General features: G+C 45.7%; 1 protein-coding gene and 1 long non-coding RNA gene across 2 annotated transcripts in view; one reads left to right on the forward strand and one right to left on the reverse strand.

The window, feature by feature from the left end:
• LOC147692383 (uncharacterized) overlaps nucleotides 1-9,648 on the forward strand; it is a 228,443-nt gene extending 218,795 nt beyond the window's left edge. The window contains exon 3 of the long non-coding RNA XR_015300029.1: nucleotides 9,308-9,648. This is a non-coding gene — a long non-coding RNA (uncharacterized LOC147692383). The remainder of the gene's footprint in view (nucleotides 1-9,307) is intronic.
• Nucleotides 1-21,331, reverse strand: part of LOC147692382 (cytochrome P450 2G1-like) — a 691,661-nt gene that overhangs the window by 649,855 nt on the left and 20,475 nt on the right. The gene's annotated exons all lie outside the window — the stretch shown is intronic.

A 21,331-nucleotide genomic window follows, 5' to 3' on the forward strand; every position in this document is an offset into this window, starting at 1 on the left:
TAATCCTGGCGTCTTCTCCAGAATTGTACCTGGCCTGAAATTGCTCTCCCTAAGACCCCAGCCATATTTATGGGATTTTACTCTGCTCACATTCCGTTCACCAAGCACTTCCGTGCAGGGGCGCCTTTGTTGGCCCATTGAGGCCCTTACCTCATCATCACTTTATTCTGTATGGGACTGATCTGGAGGTCCCCGGACACCTTTGTCTTTATGTTGATGAACACTGCAGGCTCTCTGGATGGTCCCTGCAGGTTACCCCGACTATGTTAATTGTGTTGTTTTTTATTTCATTTTGAAGTTATTTGATTGGTTTCTCTCTTATTTGGGCCCGGTTAGTGGCATTACTAGGGACCATCTATGTTTGTTTCTCTACTTCAGTCTCTAGGAGTGTATGATTGGGAGGGAATGCATTCCTGATGGAATTGGGCTGTCAATGTGGGTGGGGGGAAGAGGGATGGTTGCCGTTTTTTACTGTGCTGATTACTGCATGCATTTTGCTGTTCAGTGTTGCTGTCTTGTTCTCACTGGCTCTCCGCCTATTTACTGCTGCATCTGCTCGTTTTACCCACCTTAGCATGCTTAGCATGACTAGCACAAATGCTATCCCCTCCCAAACACCATATAAATGCATCACATTGAACATTAGGGGGCTTGGGAACCCGCGCAAACAATGTCACATACTGTTCTACATGGATAGACAGAGCATGCACAATAGACTTTCACAGGAGACTCATTTGAGTGTATCTACAGGTACGACCTTCGTGGCCAGGTAGGCACCCCACAGACAATTTTCCACATACTCCTCCTTTTCTAGGGGGAAAGTTATGTTCATCCACAGGGGGGTGCCGTACATTCCACAGGGGTACATAGGTGATCCGCAAGGTTGATATACGATCATGTGGGTAAGATTGCACTCTGATGCCATCACAATAGTCAATTGTTATAGGCCTAACACAGATGACCCTACTTTTTTTGACTGACTTTGGGGCCAAACTACAGGTAAAGGCCTGCATTTAGTATTGTGAGGCAGCAACTTCAACATAGCATTAAATGTGGCAATTGATAGTTCCCACCCCTCACCAGCACATCGCAGCATCGTTACTCATCATCTCAGGGATATTATGGAAGTGCGCGACTTGCTCAACGTTTGTAGAACACTACACCCGAAGGACAGAGAGGGCACCTTCCACTCAGGAATCCATGGGAGGTAGTCAAGATTGGACCAGTTCGCTTATTTCCAGGGGAGTGGGGCCTTGGATGCAGGAGGCTTCTCATCTTGCACATACGTATTCTGACTACTCTCCAGCCCTACCCATCCTGGTCATTCCTACCCAGGCTCCCATTGGCATGAAGTGGTGATTGTCTCATGCTTACTCCTAGATAATCAATTTTAGAAAGAACTTTGGCAAGACATTTCTTATAACTTTGCTTGAAACGCAGACTCAGTGCCTTTGCTGGGGCCATTTGCGAGGTGTTTAAAGTAGCCCTGGGCGTAGTAGGCGTAGTGGGGCGACGCGAAGGTACGTGAAGTGGGCGAGAAACTACGCCCACCTACGCACTTCGCGTAGCCCCACTACGCGCCACCCGCCTCCCTCCCGCCCTCCCTAAATACTTAAATTACCTTTTAAAAATGAATAAAAACCACTTACCTTGTAGCTGCGTCCCCCGGGGCTCCCTCTCGTAATCGCGCCACAGTCTTGGATACTAATGCGCATGCGCGGCCACCCGCACATGCGCATTTCTCGTGAGAAATGCGCATGCGCGGGCGGCCGCGCATGCGCATTAGTATCCGAGACGGCGGCGCGATTACAAGAGGGAGCCCCGGGGACACAGCGGACAGGGTAAGTGATTTTTATTCATTTTTAAAAGTTCATTTAAGTATTTAGGGAGGCGGGAGGGAGGCGGGTGGCGGGCAACTTCGCTACGCCCACAGAGTGGGCGTAGTGTTGCCTGCTATGCCTACTTCGCAAAGGGCGAAGTAGGCAACACTACGCCCACTCCGTGGGCGTAGCGAAGTACTTAGCCCAGGGTTAATTTAAAGTCACAATTCAGTGATTCTGTCTTGCCAAAAGTGGGGGAATACTATGCTCCCTGCACAATCATTTAGCTTGAATGGAGGGTGAACTCAATCAGCTAGAAGCTCTGCTGGGTGGCGCGGATGATCTAACATTGACACAGCATTTCAGGACAGTATTATCTGAATTCTAGGGATTCACTGAGAGAGAAAGCCTATAATGGAACAAGTATGCCACAGGTCAGGCATATTGGGAGGATGAGCGCCAGGCACATACTCTTGCCACAATGACCCAGTGACAGCTTTCACCCAATTAAATGTTGGGGGTCCGAGATGATATGGGACAGGTGCATATTGATACCCTGGGTATACTCGTTACTTTCTCCTCATTCTATAGATCCCTTTATATTTCCATTAGGGATGAACTCATTGATGTGGACCCCTATTTGGAGGACAGCATTCAGTTAGCTGAGCGATACCCAAAGGAAATTTCTGCCCAAGATTTTACAGTCGACGAGTTCAGAGATGTGATTATGCGGTTGCAGGCTGGTATGTCCCCAGAACCTGATGGTCTGCCAGCTGACTTTTACAAGGTTTATGTGGACCTATTTGCAGTGGCGGCTCACAGAAAGAGTGCTGCCGGGTGGTGGGTGAGGTGGGTGTGGGGCAGGGTGGGGGGGTACTGGAGTCCAACATACAACGGACAGGAGTAAGGTGAGTATTTAAATAAATTCAACTATTTACCTGCGCTCGCTGCATTTCCAACTCTGTGATGCAGTGCGGCAAGGTCAATTGTTTTATTCATTTAATCCCTTACCTTACTTCTGTCCGTCGTATGTCAGACTCCACTACCCCTCACCCTGCCCCTCCCCTCCCTCGCCTCACCGCCCTGCAGCACTCCCTCGGTTAGCCGCCACTGCCTATTGGTGCCTGTGTTGGTCTCCTTTTTTTAAGAAGCAAGGAAGGAGGGTGAACTCTCCCCCTCTATAGGCAAAACCCTGATCATCACTGTGCTCAAACTAGGCAAACCACCTGATGTAAGTCCTACAAACATCTGTCTCTTACTATTTTGGATGATGTCATTTCAGCCAATGTGCTGGCCAATCTTCTATCCCTCCTTATGACACGCATAGTCTGCCAGGACCAAGCAGGCTTTATTCCTGGTCAATCAACTTCCCACAATCTGCGGACTTTGTTCACAGTGATGCACAATATCAATCCTGACTTGGCTGAGGTGGCAGCATTTTCATACACCACCAAAGCCCTTGACTCCATTAAGTGGAATTTTAGAATGGCTGTGCTACATCGGGCAGGGCTTCCTAGGCCTGGGCTGCGCTTCTTTTTTCACATCCAGTCGCTAGAGTACGGGCTAATGGATCGGTTTTCCCCCCTTTGTCATCACTTGTGGTATGTAGTAGGGCTGTACCCTCTCACCCCTACTCTTTGCTCTTGTGGTAGAGCCTTTAGATGCCAAGTTTCAACAATGTCACCGTGAGCATGTGCTTCAGTACCCTACTAGACATCTATTGATCTCTCTCTATACAGATGACATGACCCTATTATTGTACAATCCCCATATTAGTCTTAATGTTGTCCTCCAAGCATTTGTCAGATGTGTTTGGCTGTCGGGTGTGCTGATCAGCTGGGAGAAATCACAACTTTTTCCACTAACACCAGCTACCAAGCCTTTTGTCCTGGACTTCCCCCCACAGTGGTGCCAGTATAACCTCAAATATTTGGGGATTGTGATCTGCTGTGATTGGACGGATGTGATATGAGCTACCTACTGCATGGCATTGTCTGCACTTACTGACCATATGAGTTGCTGGATTTCTCGACCCTTTATGTTGGCAGGCCGCATTGCTTTACTAAAAATGGTGATACTGCCTAAATTCTTATATCTATTCCTAAACATAGCATTCCCACTAAGCCGCTCTTTCTTTCAAGCACTAAAAACTCTGATGATAAGGTTAGCATGGGTGGGCAAGCAGCCTCGGTTTCAAAGTGACACTCTGACATTGCCATTTTCCAATGGAGGTGTTTAAAGCCCCGGACATGCAGCTGTATTACCTCTTTGCCCAGGCTTATCATGCCAGATACTGGTATAAACCTACTCCGCTCCTTCCTCATTTGGCAGTGGAACAGAGTTACATGACCATTATCCCCCATTCCTTGTTTTTGGGCTCTACCTCTGGTGCACCCTCTCTTGCCAATTCTATGGTGGTGTGCCCCTCCACTGCCTGGCGGATGCTGGGCCGAAAGATAGGTAAGGCCCTCCTCTACTCTCCTCTCATACCTCTTCCCTATGTCCCATTGTTACCAGTCACTCATGAGTCTTTGTACAGACTTCTGCTTCAGAAGCGTGAATTCCATCGATGGGGAGATCTTTATCGGGATGGCTCCTATTTATCCCAGACTGACTTCTACAATGATGAGCCGGCATCCACACTGGACATTTTCCCGTACATTCAATTGTGTCGCAATGTTAAGGCAGCCACCTCTGATTTCTTGGATGAGCCTCACACTTTTTATATCCTTCACACCATGCTCCAAGTGGATACCTCACGAAATCTAGGGGGCATATTATCAAGGGCACTATCACTGCTTTAGCGGGAAATTATCATGGAAGCGATAAATATCGCTAATGGTATGGGAGGTAGGCGTACCCTCGCTAAATCTCACGAAAAAAGTTGCTAACACACGATCACACTATTAGCAACAATCGTCTGGACTTGCTTAGCGACAAAAAAAATTGCGCTAAGGCCCCTTGGTTGGAGATAAATAAGAACTGCTAAAACCAGTTCTAAAAAAGAAAAACTGGAGATAAAAAGGAGACCAATAAAGGGAGACCAGCCCAGGCCAGCCACGCCACAAAGCTGAGGAGCTGCAGATGCCATGGAGGCAGTAATCATTCAGCTCGGAGTCCCACAAAGGCAACAACTACCACCACCACCACAACCGCCTCCTGGCCCCCCACCAAGGCAGCGCCAAAGACGACGGCGGCCAATGCGCAGACGAATCATCCTTGGAGACCTACATCCACAGGATGTAATAGTCCACTACAGGCTCAAACGGACATCAATTGACTAAATCCTGAACCACATAGCCCACCGGCTGACACCACCAACCCAGCGGATAACTAATATCCCCCCCCCAAACAAAGCTGCTGGCTGTGCTGCATTTCCTGGCCTCAGGGACATTCCAACCCACAACATCCAGACTCGGCGGAGTCTCACAGGCAGCCTTTTCAAGATTTCTCCCTATTGTGTTGGATGGCATAATGAGCATGATACCCCAGCAACTCTACTTCCCCAACACTGTGCAGGAACTGCTTCTGGTCAAGCAGGGTTTCCATGACATAGCTGAATTCCCACAAGTTCTGGATGCTAAAGACTGCACACACGTCCGATTAGTGCCACCTGCGGACAGTGCACACATATATTGAAACCGAAAGCACACTCACTCAATGAATGTGCATGCGATAGAGGACCACCGTGGACTGTTCACAAATGTCATTGCCAAGTTTCCAGGGAGTGTGCATGATTTGTACATCTACCAGCAGTCAGTCATTAACCAGCTCTTCCAGGATGGGACATATGGGAATGCAGTCCTAGTTGGTAAGTACCAATCCAACATACCACTTGCATCAGCAATACACACATGCAAAACAGAAATGTGCTAATCTCCATGTCACAATATCGCATACAAGATGTCAAACAACATCACCCCACATCAGACACATTAACACCATGAACTGTGGGAACTGCAGATAGATACATTGACCCAACTCACTGTAAAACGTACACCCCTGCCCCCCAGCAAATGTTGCGAGATGTGTGAAACATGCATGTGTGATGGAGAAACATCACTCACAAAAAAACTTGCAACACAAGTCCCACTGTGCATGTCTTGTGCTGGATAGGCAGGATGAATACCACAGCAGAGTTTGACATGTTGCCATATAGTGTTCAAATGTAGTCCAGCTTCATGTCACTTACCGTCAGCGGCCCAGTAGCACACAACAATGTGTGGAAACTTGTGAAGGCTGCATGGAGGATGCAGAGGCATGCGAGGCAGATGCAGACCACTGGGTACACCTGTAGGTATATTGAGATTGAGCCTCAAATATGTATCCGAGTCTGGACTAGCAGTGTTCATAAACATGTCCCGGCTTCTTTACACATTCTGCTCACATATGGAATGTGAAATCATGCCATATGATAAAGTAAATCCAGTCTATATTGTGATTTGTGAGTCAACAAAGTATATGAGGCCACCAAGCAAATGTCCATACGAATGACGCTCCTTCTACGAGCAGCACCTCTTGTGAACTGCCATTAACTTACAGGCACTGATTAGCCCTCCATGTAGCAACTGATTCCATACATGAAGCAAATTGTCATGCGATGAGGTCTGGCTATTGGAACAGTGTGAAGATAAGCAGAGTATCATCAGTGTATGATACAATTGCGACCCCGGGCACCTACAACCAATGCAGGAAAGTGGTAACAAATAAAGATCAAACTGTCTGGCGTCCAATAGCCAGCCATGAGGGTTACCATGTAGAAGTGTAGTGATTACAGAAGAAAATCTTGCATGTACCACATGAACGCCCCTTGATGTAATTAAATTAATCATCCATCTAAGGGCTAAGGTCTTTACTCCACATGACTCCAATCACAGGAGAATTAGCCCATGAGAGATGGTGGCAAATGCTGCACTGAAATGCTACAGGATCCGTGCATCAGTCTGACCCACGGCGGCTCGTTGTCCCAGAGTTACACTAGGCAAGAGCAATGCAGTTTCAGTGGAGTGTGTAGTTTGGAAAAAAGTTTGCGACATGTGTAGCAGGGCCTTTTAAGTGCAATGGTTGCTGAGTTGTAGATAAATTCAGTTTTCATCAACTATCACCCAGGAAAGGTAGTGTCAAAATGGGCCACAAACAAAGATGCAGCTCATGGTCCCTGTGAGATAACATCTCAATGTACAGACCATGTCTTGTTAACATTCAAAGGGGACTGTACATAATTAGAATGAGTGGGTGAACAGGAATGACCTCAATGGCATGATGCAGTTATCTACCTGCATCAGAATGACTGTGTGTGATGGTTTCTGCATTTAGCCTGTAATGCCAACAGTTGCTAGCTTCATAATCACATTAGTTGCTAGAGCTCAAAACTTATGTACGGTTACTCCTTTGACTGCTATATCCACTGTGGTTAGGCTGCCCATGCCCTGGTGATCCTCCAGATGAAACTTGACAGTAATCTCTTCCACCTCATCAGTCAATAGTTTGAATAATCCATTACAGGACCCCTCAGATGTATGAGTGGGCTGAGTCAATCTCACATCACATTGTAAGACTTTCAGTAAGCTAAACATGTTTGCAGATGAGTATTCCGACATATTGATTTACGTGTCATACAACTTGCGTGGAATATCTTGATCAGTTCGTAAGTTTGGGATTGTCATTGCTTGTAAGCCACCTTAACTATGATACAATAGTTATTAGGCCATTGGCATGTCATCTTTTTGCACCATTGCCAGTCCCTAGTGTGAGTACCTGTTGATTTTGGGTGTAGACGTCATAGATGTCCTGGCATTTTCAGTGAACCTTGGTGCTAACTCATTGAGTGCCTCTGTGAAGCAGGTTTCTACTTGTCTGCAGGCAATGTCAAAGTCCTGAACCGATATGCTTGCACAATCATGTAAACCCAGAGCAAATGTGCTTGTCATAAATCATCACACTGCCTGTGGGTCACTGTTTGTTTGGGTTTGCATGTTGTTAGAACTTGACATGGCATGTGAAAAGGGATACTATGTTGATAGGACCATGGAAATGGCCACAAGCATTGCCAATTCAATGTTAGTCATGTCAGTGAAGAATGCAACCAGGAAGTGGACTGCTTGGTGTGTGGAAGCAATGTCTAATTTGTGTCAGGTGGTGCACCATTAGCTCATCACAGACTAGTGGTGCCTCTGTTTTCACAAAATCTTCAAAGTGTATGTACCGATACCCTATGATGATGAATAATTTGTGATGGGTTGCTCAATTTAGCTCTATGAATACCTACAGCAAATGAACAAATGTGAGATCCTGGGCCAGTGGTGTGGAAAATCAGGAAGCATGCTGTGTTGTTATTGTCAATGATGTTGAGTGTGGATACACATCCTTCACATTTGGACATGTCTGCCTCTCCCATTCGGCATGTGAAAGAAAGTCTCTAACTCATTGCTAGACCATCCCTCCGTGTCACACATGATCCTAACTTGTGATCCCATAGCCTCCCGGTACAGCATCAAGGATGTCAGGGGTGGAATAATCAACAAGCAACGTCTTGGCAATGAGCGTCTCACTTGTGCTTTTGTCCCTTGAGTATGGTGTGGGCTACAGATTCATGGAAGCTAATGGTTTGAATATTCAGCTTGCGGAAGGACAGGTCTCGACTCAGTTGCGTGACCGTAAAGAAGTGTGTGATCTCATTGTTGCAGTGTACACCATTGAAAGTATTCTTGTCTACTTTGAAAATTTGCAGACATAAAATTGCAAATGTAGCAGCCCTGCTCTGCAGTTCATTGACTGTGTACCCAATGCATGATTTTTGGACATGTTCCGGACTGGGGGCAGACAGGTGCCAACGTGATGGTCCTAGCTGTGCATAATGACAAGTCTAAGGTGTGCCCTGCATTGTGGATCTGTGTGGTGACAACCGTGGTCAGCCGAATGTCAGACATGTCATATATCAACATGGACAATGTATGTTGAGCACTCATGGCATGTGAGTTGGAGTCCAAGACAGGAAGGAGCACATAGTACAGGTAGTGGATGGTGTTGCATCTACAAAAGTTGATGTTGTTGGTGAAGCTATCAAGGCACAATGGTCCATGCATGTAAGGGGTAGCTAACTGTGGTTTCTGCTCAGCTTATGACCGGAAACAGCATGTGTTGTGCATTGCTGCTGGCTTGCCGAATGCAGCAGCACCGAAAGTCAAGTGTGTGTTGTGTGTTATCATACCTCCTACATAGCTAATGATAATGACAGTGCATTAGGTGGATCAGTGGCATATGGGAGAAGAGCCACTCATGCAACTGAGCTGCACACCAAAATGATGTTGGATGGAGTCACAGCAGATAGCCAATATCATTCGCAAACATGCACTAAAGCATTCTGCTGCAACACATGGCCAACTTGATAAACAACTTTACACAAATGCCAACACCCAAATCCATGAACATCAACAACACATCCAGCACAACCAATGACTAATTCTGCTTTCCCTTATATGTCACAGGGGACCAAGGATATGCACTTGGACCATGGATGATGACACCAGTACCAAACCCCACCACCCAAGGCCAGAGGCAGTACAATGCGGCACACAGACGCACATGGTCCATTGTGGAGCGGACATTTGGTGTATTAAAGTCAAGGTTTCGGTGTTTGGGTATCTCAGGTGGCAGCCTGCTGTACAGGCCCAAAATGGTGAATACAATCATCCTGGCATGTTGTGTGTTGCACAACATATGTGTCCGTACTAAAGCTCCATGGATCCAAGTGCCAGAACCACCTGATGAAGATGAAGATGAAGAAGAGGCTGGTGCTATACACCCCACACCTAATGCTGCAGGACTTGCACGGCGGGACCGTTTCATTAACAATTTCTTTGACTGAGTCAGTCACATTGTGACGCTCACCCTCTGATGCATGTCAGATACAAATGACCACACATGTGGCGTCAGTCAAATAAAGTGTCACAAAACCATACCATGTCTATGTGACACTGTCTGCCATGGGCACTGTACTCATTAAACAGTTACGTGGCTCAACAAGTCGTTATAGAAAACACTACTCTATGGAAGTTGGCAATGTGTCCACAGTACAGAAATGCTCTGCAGTGTGTGAAATGTATGACACCAAACTCTTCATGGTGCTACGTAGGCTACACTATGTCAAAAGGTTGTGTCACATGAGTTCAATAGAAGCAAACTTGAAACTTTTTTTCATGCAGATTACTCAAATTTCTGTTAAAATATCCACTGAAATGGTAATTACTGGCTATGAATACTCAACGGCTTTGGAAAAAACAAGACATTCACAAGCTTTCTATGGCTATGATCAGACTTTGTGTCACGTCGCTCTGGATAAATCCTGAACCTCCTACTTTTTGCCATTGGAAAGCCAGGATGCTGGCTTGGTATAAACTTGAGACTTCAGAGGAAAGAGAAGACGCCTAATCACGTCTAAGAACTGGGCACCATTTGAAAAATGGGTTGTAAACTAATTAATTAATTTGTATTATTATTTTTCATCATATTTGTTATGCTTATATAATTTTCTTTTCTATGTTCTTGTTTGATGTATGCCTTGATGGTCTACCTCTTCCCACCACCACGGGATGAAAGGGGGAAAAAAACTTAAAAAAAAAAAAAGAAGCAAACTAGGGTATTGTTTGTGATGAGGATGAGATTTTTAATCTGCTGACATTGCCCCAATCCAGGTATATTGGAGTGTGTACGTTGTGTGATTCTTCTAAATTAGGAGTGTGTGAAATGGTGTAAAGGATGTCAATAGTGCATGCAACCTCCCAATATACAATGGTGCATATCATCCAGACACTTTTCAAAAACATGTCTGTCTTTGCGGCAGGAAAATGTCCCTAAAGATGTGAAAATTGGCTTGCTAATCTGCCCATTACAATTCCTATAGAAGCCCACACAAGATGTGCCGGATATTGAACCTGGGACCGTATATGAAATATATCCTGCATATTAGCAAGCAGATTGTTGCTGTATGATTGCCAAATGATATCTGCACAGATGGCCATACTGTCAATGAGGTTCATGAACACATGCCTCGAAGATGCATGTGTGTAATCGGGTTAGAGCTGCAAAGAGGGCATGTAATGTCTGGAAATATGGAAATGATGCGTGAAATCTGGCACCACATGAAATTGGGGTGTCAAGTTGGGGTGCAAAGATGGAAATGGGGCGTGAACTGTGGCACCATATGAAATTGGGGTATCAAGTTGGGGTGCAAAGATGGAAATGGGGCGTGAAATGTGGCACCATATGAAATTGGGGTGTTAAGTTGGGGTGCAAAGATGGAAATGGGGCATGAAATGTGGCACCATATGAAATTGGGGTGTCAAGTTGGGGTGCAAAGATGGAAATGGGGTGTGAAATGTGGCACCATATGAAATTGGGGTGTCAAGTTGGGGTGCAAAGATGGAAATGGGGTGTGAGATGTGCCACCATATGAAATTGGGGCGTGAAGTTGGGGTGCAATAATGGAAATGGGGCGTGAAATGTTGACCATTAAGAAATATAGGTGACAAATTGGAGTAACAGGGAGATGTGGTGTCTAATGGGGTTACAACATTTATCTGTCTGTCAGAAGACATCAGCCAGGAAACAAGTACCACTTACAGATCAATAAGGGCAACCATAACTATGCTGACCAGCTACTTGCCAAAAACAATGGACCACCACCACCACCAAGACATGCAAAACAGCAACATCTAAAAAAGGAGACCATGCATGGGTGCAGACACCTCCTACAGCTGGACAGACAAGTATATGAGGATACACACTGACACCTGGCTCATTCATAGCTACCAGTGAGACACATCTGTCATTCCATATGAACCACTACGTAACATCAACATCTGACAATACACATGCAGGTACACACACCTGGAATTGTACAGAAAGTGATGGCCATATGTCATGTGTCCCCCATGGGTGAGTAGCACATGTAAGAAGAAGAAATCATCACTGATGGTCCCCTTGTGAGCAATGCCAACATGACGTGACATGTGTGGTGGCTAAGCTTCAAAATAGTGCAGACATGCTTGGCCTAAGGCGCTGCCGGGAGCTACCTTCCTATGTGCACATACATTCATAGTATGCTGAGCTGCTACATATGTTGGGGATTGGTGGCACAACTACACACCTGCTGCAGCCCTTAGCCCAATTCAATGGCACCTAAAGGCATGCTCATTGCACCTCCGAGCCACGGACTCATGAACCACAGACTACACTCATAACAGATGTGATGCGCTGGCCATGTGAAGGCACGGATTAGCTCTGCCCCCCAGGCTGTGGCAAGTGGTGCAGTAACCAGTACCATGCCACTGGGAGGAGGACTAGGGACACAAGGCCCAGGGGATTGAAAAGTTGGCCATGGACATCTGATCCACAGGACTGGAACATTGTAGCTACTTGGACCCTGACGCCAAACCTCAGTGTGCCTGCGTGGTCCTGCACAATGAACCATAATCACAGAAGGATGACTCAGATGGTCACACACAAAATCCTGTGACGGAACACTACGCTCACAGATTTGTGAAAGAGAGACCTAGATGGACCACGGCGTACTCAAAGAGTCCTGCAGCCAAACTTTTGCTTGGTGAAAGTGGGGACACAGACATAGGATAAACTTGTGGCGCGTCACGATGACTCACAGTGCATCTGGACATCCCTGACGGCCTTCCCAGAACCCCACACATCCCTGACCTCTCCTGAGCTTATACTGTTGGATCCTGACCACTCTGAATCTAGTGGTCAGCACAGGTAGACAACTGAAGGCCGTTTTGGTCCTGCATGCTGGGGTGGTGCGGTTTTGCCTCTGCTGGCCCAGCTGCATTACACAGTCTCTGCATAGCCCCACTTCCACCTACTCTGCTCCCCTATGCTGTGTGGACTAGCTATGACTGCGTCCATGTCCCTGCACTCACCAACTGCTGTGCCTTTGGCGTTGGTGCACAAGTGTGAGGGTGAGTACTCGATGCGTGAGAAACATTGATAGGTGTGTCTACAGAAGGCTCAGTACCTGTGACATACTTAAAATACACAAGTTACTTTTAATGGACACTTTGCCAGCCAACCCATCTCACACTGCAGATGCGCAGCATACTGTTGAGCACAGACGGGAGCACTTGCACGTTCATCATGACATAGTAATGCATGTAAGGCCTCCACCCCTGTTATACAGAGGCAGGCGGATAGGACAACCCACACAATTGCACCACGCACAGCTGTGCCTTAGCAAACAACATCCCACTCTCCAGCTGGACACTGTCCACCAACCCAAAAAATGTGTTCATGCCTGCAATGTAGCTCTACAGTTGCCCTACACTTCAGCCTGCACTCCATGCTGAATGCTGCTGCCTTTGTGTGGCTGATACACCTGCAATGGGTGGCCATTACAAAGCACCACCCAGTCCACACCAGGTGCCATCATGTGGCTGAGACCCCTGCCACAGGTCACACGCCACTCGTGCGGGGGGGTGATGGAGGTGCACTGACCTCCCCTCTGTCCTGCATGTGCAAAGCAACTTCAATGCCAATGCAAACCACAATGGATCATGGCTCAGGCAAGCAAGAAACAGCTTCAGTACCATTTGAATAGCTGGGTGAGTCAATACGGCGAATATGTTCTTCATCAATGTAATAAACTGTTTATGTGGCTATAGACCTCACACATATACGTGCAGATCATCACCAACTGGTAGATTGCACCATTCACACAGAAGCTGACATTGCTGAAATTGCCATGCATGTTGCATCTGCAGACCGACATATACGAAACATACTCAACCATGTTGAGTGCTGGAAGACAGAGTCGACGATGTCGTAGGTCGGATACAATGCTACAATGTATGCATGGGGGGCAGAGAATGTAGTAGGGTGAATATCTGACTATATGGTTACCCCAACTTTTTGCCCAGTGTGTAGCTGGTTTTTGACTTAGTTGGCCTGGGATCCTGCTATTCAGGGCCCCAGGCTATCTGCTCTCTCTGTAAAATGGACTCCATGTACTTTAGGTACATACATAATTGGGAATTGGGTCACCTTTGTGAGCCCCTGTATAGTGTACCATAGGTACCCACGGCATAGGTGCATCCAGGGCCTGCAGCATGTATTATGCCACCCTGGCTGGCCATCCAAACTGACACCACAGGCTGATCACTTTTATGTGAGAGGGTGCTCTAGCATGAGCTGAGTCCTTCTGCAGCTTTCGGAAACATCTCCTTATAGCTGTTCTATAATATAGCCATACCATATACTCTTAAGTGCATCATAATCCTTGCGGTTTATGCTAACTTTGGTTTGGCTTTATCAAAACATGCTGTGTAAGGTGTCAAACACTTTGAATACTACCCCCGCCAGTTCTGGTGGCGGGGGTAGCATTCCACCCTTCTAGAGGGAGAAGACATGTAGTTACTGCTTTACCCGGTTAAAGTTAAACAGAGCCTCAGAATCACAAAATGGATGCTGCTGCCACAGACACGAGTCTGACCTCCTGCAGCTGGACGAAACTACAGCAAGGGAGGCTTGGACAATAGGTTTCCTGTCGAGGGAGGTGCTAGCACCTCCACAGACAGCCTGTAGTGTATTTTGGCAGGGTGGGTTGAATGGAAAGATGCTCTTCCAGACACTGCCTTGTGTGTCATGTGCCTCACAGGTGTCAGTTGGTGTTGTGGCTGCAGCCCTGTGAAGCACTGACACACCTGGTGCTGGAGCTGAGGATTTGGAGGCCGCTGCAGCATCCATCTGCACCAAACCCTGTGGCAGCAAGGAGGCAACAAGCAGGTGCAGGGCATTGTAGATCCCAGCAACCTGGCGCATGTGTTCAGCCCTGGCAGCCAAATCTAGGGCCTGCATCCACTCCATGCTCTCCATGATCTTGCGGATGTTGTCCAGATCCTTGCTGACACTGCTGGAACCACCCTGTGCAGACAATGACTGTTGCCTCAGGATCATGACTCCAGCAATGTCAGCCATAGACCGCTGGAGAGTATTGAAGGGGCTGTGGGTGTCTGTGTGTGTCTGCATGCAGTCCCTAACGTGACTGAGACACCCACGTAGGCCCGCAATTTGGGCTGCCATTTGCTGAAACCCCACCTGCACCCATCCCCCCAACCGTTCCTGGAGCTCGATGATCCGCAGTTGGAATGCGCGGGTGGTGGGATCTGGCTCCTGGGATCTAGCTGGGGTGGTAGGTGCCTGCTGCTCGTTGGTGTGAGTAGGGGGTGGGGTCTGCCGAGGGCTGCTGGGTTGCCCTGCACCGGAGGCTGGCGAGGTAAGGTCGTCGAGCAGGAGTTGCAGGGTGTCGATGTTGATGTTCGCATACGCGTCCATGTCATCAGTGGGTTCTAGGCCAGGATGCTGTTCTGGAGGTGCTGTCTCCCCCTCTGAAAGGTGATATGGGAGAGAAATGACATGAGTGTTTGTCATCAACAATAATTAGGCTGTGGGGTTTTAGGTTTAAACCTATAATAACTGATAAAACCCCACTGAAAGAGCAATAGCCCTCAGTAGTGAAAACATATAAACACTGAAAAAACACCTGCACAACCACAAACTAAATGCCATTCAAAGAAAGGAAAAAGAGTGAAAGAGTATTTTTTTCATCCTGAAGGGGCCAATACAATGTAACTTTGTTATACAAGCTAGCAGTAAGAAAGGCTGCTTGAGTTTTGTTGTTTAGGGATTTTACTAAAATATTGTTTCTTCTTCCTTTCTTTTTTCAGTTTTGTGGTCTTTGGTCTGAAGATGCAGGGTTTAGAAGTCTCATTTAATTATTGTATAAACTGTAGAGAATCAGGAAATATCAAAATAATATTTGATATTTTGGCTGCATTTGATTCTGTAACTGATAGGTAAAATGGCTGGTTTCATAAGAATCTTTCCTAATATGTGTCATCACATTTACCCACAGAGAATGGGTAAAAACCCTTAATACAGCAGCCCCCATATTCTAGTGGGTCAGTATTGTTAGAAGGTGAATTGCCAACACCTCATGCTTTAAACATTCAATGCAAGATATAGTGATGTATGAGAAATGGCTTGCAATCATGCATAGAAATGTCCCTTCACCAGCAATGGCATTTGAAGTCAATGAAATCTCACTGTGGTACTCTGTACAAGTTCTAGATCCCTTCAGTGAAGGGGAATTTCCTCCGTAGTTTTAAAAGTGCTGCTTCATTTTTGACTGCTTCAATAACTGAGGGTATAAGCGCCCAGCTCAATGCAAATGTTGCAGAACCTGCCCTGAGAATCGCAATCTTCAAGTGCATTAGTATTGGCACGGAAAGCTATGTCAGTGGCTAGAGTTAACAACTTGTGTACTGGCTGTTTTGGCTTTGTCTGTCACAAGTGCCATTGTTGAGAGGGCCTTTTCACAGAAGTTTACATGGGAAGAAAAGAGCGAGCGCATATAACTAAAGACTCACTGAAGAAGTCTTGTATGGTGTACTAGAATAAGTTTAATTTGCAAAAATCTATTTGGACCTCATATACACGATACGTACACTGTCTATACACCATGTTCTATCAGTGCAGAAAGCAAGCAATAATAAAAGCAAAACATTTCATAAACACCTTTTCTGTTGTTTTTAGTGGTGCGAAAATGTGTAACCACTGATAACAACTGTTTTTTTAAGGTCTTGAAATCACTTGAAAACACTTAAAAAACCCCACCAGAATTTACCAAAAATAGAAACTGAAAACAGGACAGCCTAACAATAATGCAGTAGTTCATTAAAGTTTCAGACAACAGGACAATGCTAGACCCTATAGATTTGGAGTGGAGGACATTTATTTTTCAAAATGGTGACAAAATGGAATATTTTGCCTATGTGAGGTTTTTTGGGACATGGTGGTCTCACAGTGCCATACTTGCATTAGGTCATAGCTACATGGCTTTGCTTTAGCATAAGGAAATGAGCACTTGAGTGAATATTCTGTTAACACCTTACTTGATGATATGCCCTGTGATGTTAATTGACACTGGCAATTGTGTGGCCTTTGTGAGCCATTGTCGTATATGCTCATCTTTCTCCACAATACTGTTCCTAACCTCTCCTCCCCCTTAGTGGTTGACTCTTCTTAGTTCCGCTTTAGATTCATGCTGTAGAGCAAATGGATTACAGACAGCTAACTCAAGGCACATGTCCTGGCGTCATGGGGCCTTTCTGCCAGCCTATCAACCTTTCTGACTTCAGTATTCCACAGGGGAGTTGCTATGCATCCAGCTAGCTGCAATGCCTTTGAAATGGTTGCTTGCATTACGTAATGGCATCCTACATGTCTCCTAAGGCCCACAGTGTCCGACATTAAGGGGCAGAATTTCGATAACTGGTGTCTCGCTGCATGTCTGCAGGGATGCCACAGTTATTGTGCACAACGCCGCAGGCAGCATGGATGTGATGCATATACAATGCGGCGCAACATGTGCCAAAAATGAAAACGATGTGTGAGCCATCTATGGTGAAAATGTGTATCATTGCTGGAGTGGGTTTGCAAGTGCAACGCCGCCAGCCGCAGCCGCCAGTGGGAGGACCTGCAGGGCAGTGACGTGGGCAGGTTTGGGGGCACTAATGTCTGGATTAAGGAGTCGTGCAGGTAAGTGAACATTTTATAAATTAAATATGAATTTTGTAGGGCGCACTGCATCGCATTTGTGGATGCAGTGCACTCAAAAGGAATTTGTCTTATTCATTTACATGTTTTCATACCTGTGAAGCTCCGTAATCCATACATTACTACCCCCAGCTTACCCCTGACCCTCCCCCCATCTCCGCCCTGAAGGTACTCCCACTGCTGCCCACGGCTGAATGCAGCCCTTGATCTTGTGTGCCCTTTCCTTCAAATGCTGCATCAAGCATCACGCCTGCTCCAAGCAAGTGCAGGGATGTGACACAGCATGGGACACAGCATGTGAGTGGCTTGAATCAAGTATATTTAAATCTGCAAATAGAATGAGGTGTTCCACCGCCGGAACACCACCTCCTGTGCATGACTGCCTCCCCCGGTGCCAGACCTTTGTGACTTTACATAGCTCAATGAGGCATGACCTTGAGGATAGCCCGCAGCATTGGTCATCCTTTGCGCCACAGCTGCCTCACAAAAAGGGTCGCAAATGCAGACTTTAAGAGGCACAAGGGACTTGAAAATCTGCCCCATGATGTATGTTTTGTGGCATTCAGATCTCCCCTAATGTGTGCTTCCTTAAAACAACTGCATGATGCAGTTTCACGTAATACACAATGCATTAAAAGTACAAGACATTGGAAATATATAAACAGTAACCAAAATTAAATGCCCTTAAACTTATTCAAATAACGTTCCAGGCATACTTCTGCACATCACCATGAATAAACACCACTGTAGCATGCAGTTTCACCATTGGGCCCTTTGCGACCTATCAACATGAATTTTTTTGTCGCATTTAAAAAAACGTGCCGCTTTCACATATCATTTTCACTATGTAAACCTTTGCGGCCTGTTTGCGTCCATATTTTCATCGCTATAGCAATTTTTTTGCCTCTAACACAGGAAGTGAGGTATTACTGCTTCCTGTCACTGGGGTGTGGTTATTACTTTAACTTTATCTTTTCAGCACATTGCTTGTGTTTGGGTTTTGAGAGTGGTGCGGTGTGCTGTGTCCTGTCTGAAGTGTCTGTTTGGTGTATTTTTATAATTTTCAAGTGTTTGTGTGTCTACTGTCCTCATTTTTGTTGTGTTTTGGTTGGGGTTAGTTAGGCATTAATATCTAGGTAGTTAAGTGGGTTATTATTTCTTTGTAGTAAGTGGGTTACGGGGGTCAGGGAGATGCCAGCTGTGGGAAGGTCAGGGAGGATGAGTGAGGGGGCATTGGGGGGGTTTCTGTGGCTGGTAAAATGTTACCTGCCATTGATGTTGGAGGTTGGGGGATGGATTCTGCAGGGCTATACTGCATCTGTTCGGAAGGTGCGCTGGGAGCGTGTGAGGATCCAGATGGAGCGATATTTTAACATTTCCCGGAATGTGCGCCAGTGGAAGCACCGCTGGCAAGACATGCTTGCACGTGAGGCGTCCTGCTCGACTACCACGGAGTGATGACTGGCCTACAGAGTGGTAAGCACTAAACTCATTATTTTACTTCACTAAACATCGGTATGTAAGTGAGTAACGTGTGTGACATGTGTGTATGACATCTACGTGCTGTTTCACAACTGTGATACTGTGACAACGTGTTACTGACAATGTCATTAGCCTAAAAGATTTGCGCATGGTTCACATCACCTAGGATTGGAATGAACTACCTCTTCCAAACACATTGGGCCATATGTATCAAGCAAATTTGCATTCACAAAAGCACAAATTTGCAGAATTTCGGCATTTGCGAATGCAAATTTGCTAAATGGTATGTATTACGGAAAATGTTGTGCAAAACAAGGAATTGCAACATTTGCTATTCCTTATTTTGCAATTGCATTTAAGGAATCGTAAATTTTGCGATTCCTTAAATGCAATGTATGAAGCAAAAAAATTAAAGCAAATTGTCCTTAAGGAATCGCAATTTACCACCAACTTCAAGTTGGTGTTATTTTGCGAATTTCTAGAAAAATGCACATTTTTGCATTTTTCAAAGTGCCATGTGACGCACATACATGCCCTTAGGGCATGTATGTGCGCCACATGTGCACCCATGCTTATTTCAGGGGTGCAACAGGGTATCCTTTGGAATCCCCTGCACCCTTGAAATTATTCTCAAATTGAGAATAACTTATCATTCATTCCTATGGTCCTCCTGGCCCATAGAAATGAATGGGAAAGTATTCCTTATTTGCGATTCGCAATTTGCTAATCGAAATTAAGGAATGCTAAGTATTCGCAAAAAATTTCCTAATTTGTACATACATCCCAATTTGAGATTCTGAAATAGCTATTTCTAAAAAATCGCTAATTCTGAATTGCAAATCAGGTCGATGATACATATGGCCCATTGTGTGCAATAGTAGAGTAGGTATGTGAGTAGTCAATCCAAATAGCCCTATTTGTATAGCACCATGAATTGGCATTTGGAGTGAGTAGTCATGTTGTCATTGAGGTGTTAACACATATTTGCCCTGTGAAGACCTCATATGGGACTGAGGTCTCTTGTGTGTCACTTGCCAAAACAGTAATGGTGAGTGCCCACATGGCAGTAAGGATGGCAAAGCACAGAGGGTATTTGCATGTATCAGTCCATCACGGGTGTAGTCAGTCGAAGAGATGTGGGCAGAGACTGTGTGCAGGATGCCGTGTGTGTGTCCAGTATGGGTAAGTGTACAGATCAGATCAGAGCCATTGTGTGTGTGACGTATGTGCAGGACAGAACACAGTGTGACAAATGCTCAACTTCATGAGCAGCAGGACTGTACCTACACGGCCCCTGTACATGGGTCACGTGCAGAAATGTCCTTGTCAGGTGAAAATGCCCTACGGGAGTTTTACTGCTCCAGAGTGTCTTACATCCCAAAGGGCTGCGTATCAGCCTCTTACAAACTGCATACTTGCCCACATACACAGTACAACTTACACATGATGCCTGTGTGGACATGGTGCATTAAAATTGCGTGTCACAAATCTTATGTGCATGTCTTACATCACTGATGTTATGTGTGGGCCAACACTGCATTCGCAGGCCATGTGTGCATGGCAGTCAAAGTAAACAGGGTCATGCGTACAAATTGTCATTCACCTACATAGTGATGTTGTTTTTCCTGTAACTGAAATGTTGTTCCTCATGTTTATGTAACGTTTCTGGATGCCATGTAATGACACATATTTAGATTTGTTCACTCGCAGATGGTCGACAACCCATCTCACAGGGTGACATTGATCAATTCAAGGACCCAAACGCCACTGGTGAGTATTTGTATTTGAAATTGCCATGTTGTGGTGTCATGAATTAGTAAACAAAATAGAGAGTAAGGACTGTCAGACAGCCGTCCGTGTCCCAAGTAGTACATTCAAAAACAAAGTAGAACGGACAGAAAACGAGTTTATCTGACGTTAATGGAGTACCGGCACCCCTCAAGGTTGTTAATAAAACCCTCACACACCAACCAATCCCTCTTTTCTCTCTTTTTCAGAAAGTGATTCTTTATAGGCAAACGCATTTGTTTCCCGAAATCCCGGGACAAAGATGAGATCTTCTCTATCTGGCTAAATGTAAATATGCATGTTTTTTCTGTATGCGTGGTATGTCCTAGTGATATGCAATGTGTGGAATGCGTGCACAGAAAGGTTTCTATTTATTTGCATATTTGTAAAAATTACCGCATGGGCTTTACTGTGAATGAAACAGTTCATCCTTTCTCGATAATAATTAATAAGGCACACAGTGTTCGCCACGCTATAAGGTTCTTAATAGCATCACAAGCACAACCAATAACATGTGGTACTCCCGCATTATTGATCTGATACATAGTATTCCTGACACCGGGATAAGTACCTAGCACCACTTTATTATTCACCGGTACTGTCGATATCCACAGCCTGAA

The sequence above is a fragment of the Lissotriton vulgaris genome, chromosome 9 (genome assembly GCF_964263255.1).
Source record: "Lissotriton vulgaris chromosome 9, aLisVul1.2, whole genome shotgun sequence".
NCBI lineage: Eukaryota > Metazoa > Chordata > Amphibia > Caudata > Salamandridae > Lissotriton > Lissotriton vulgaris.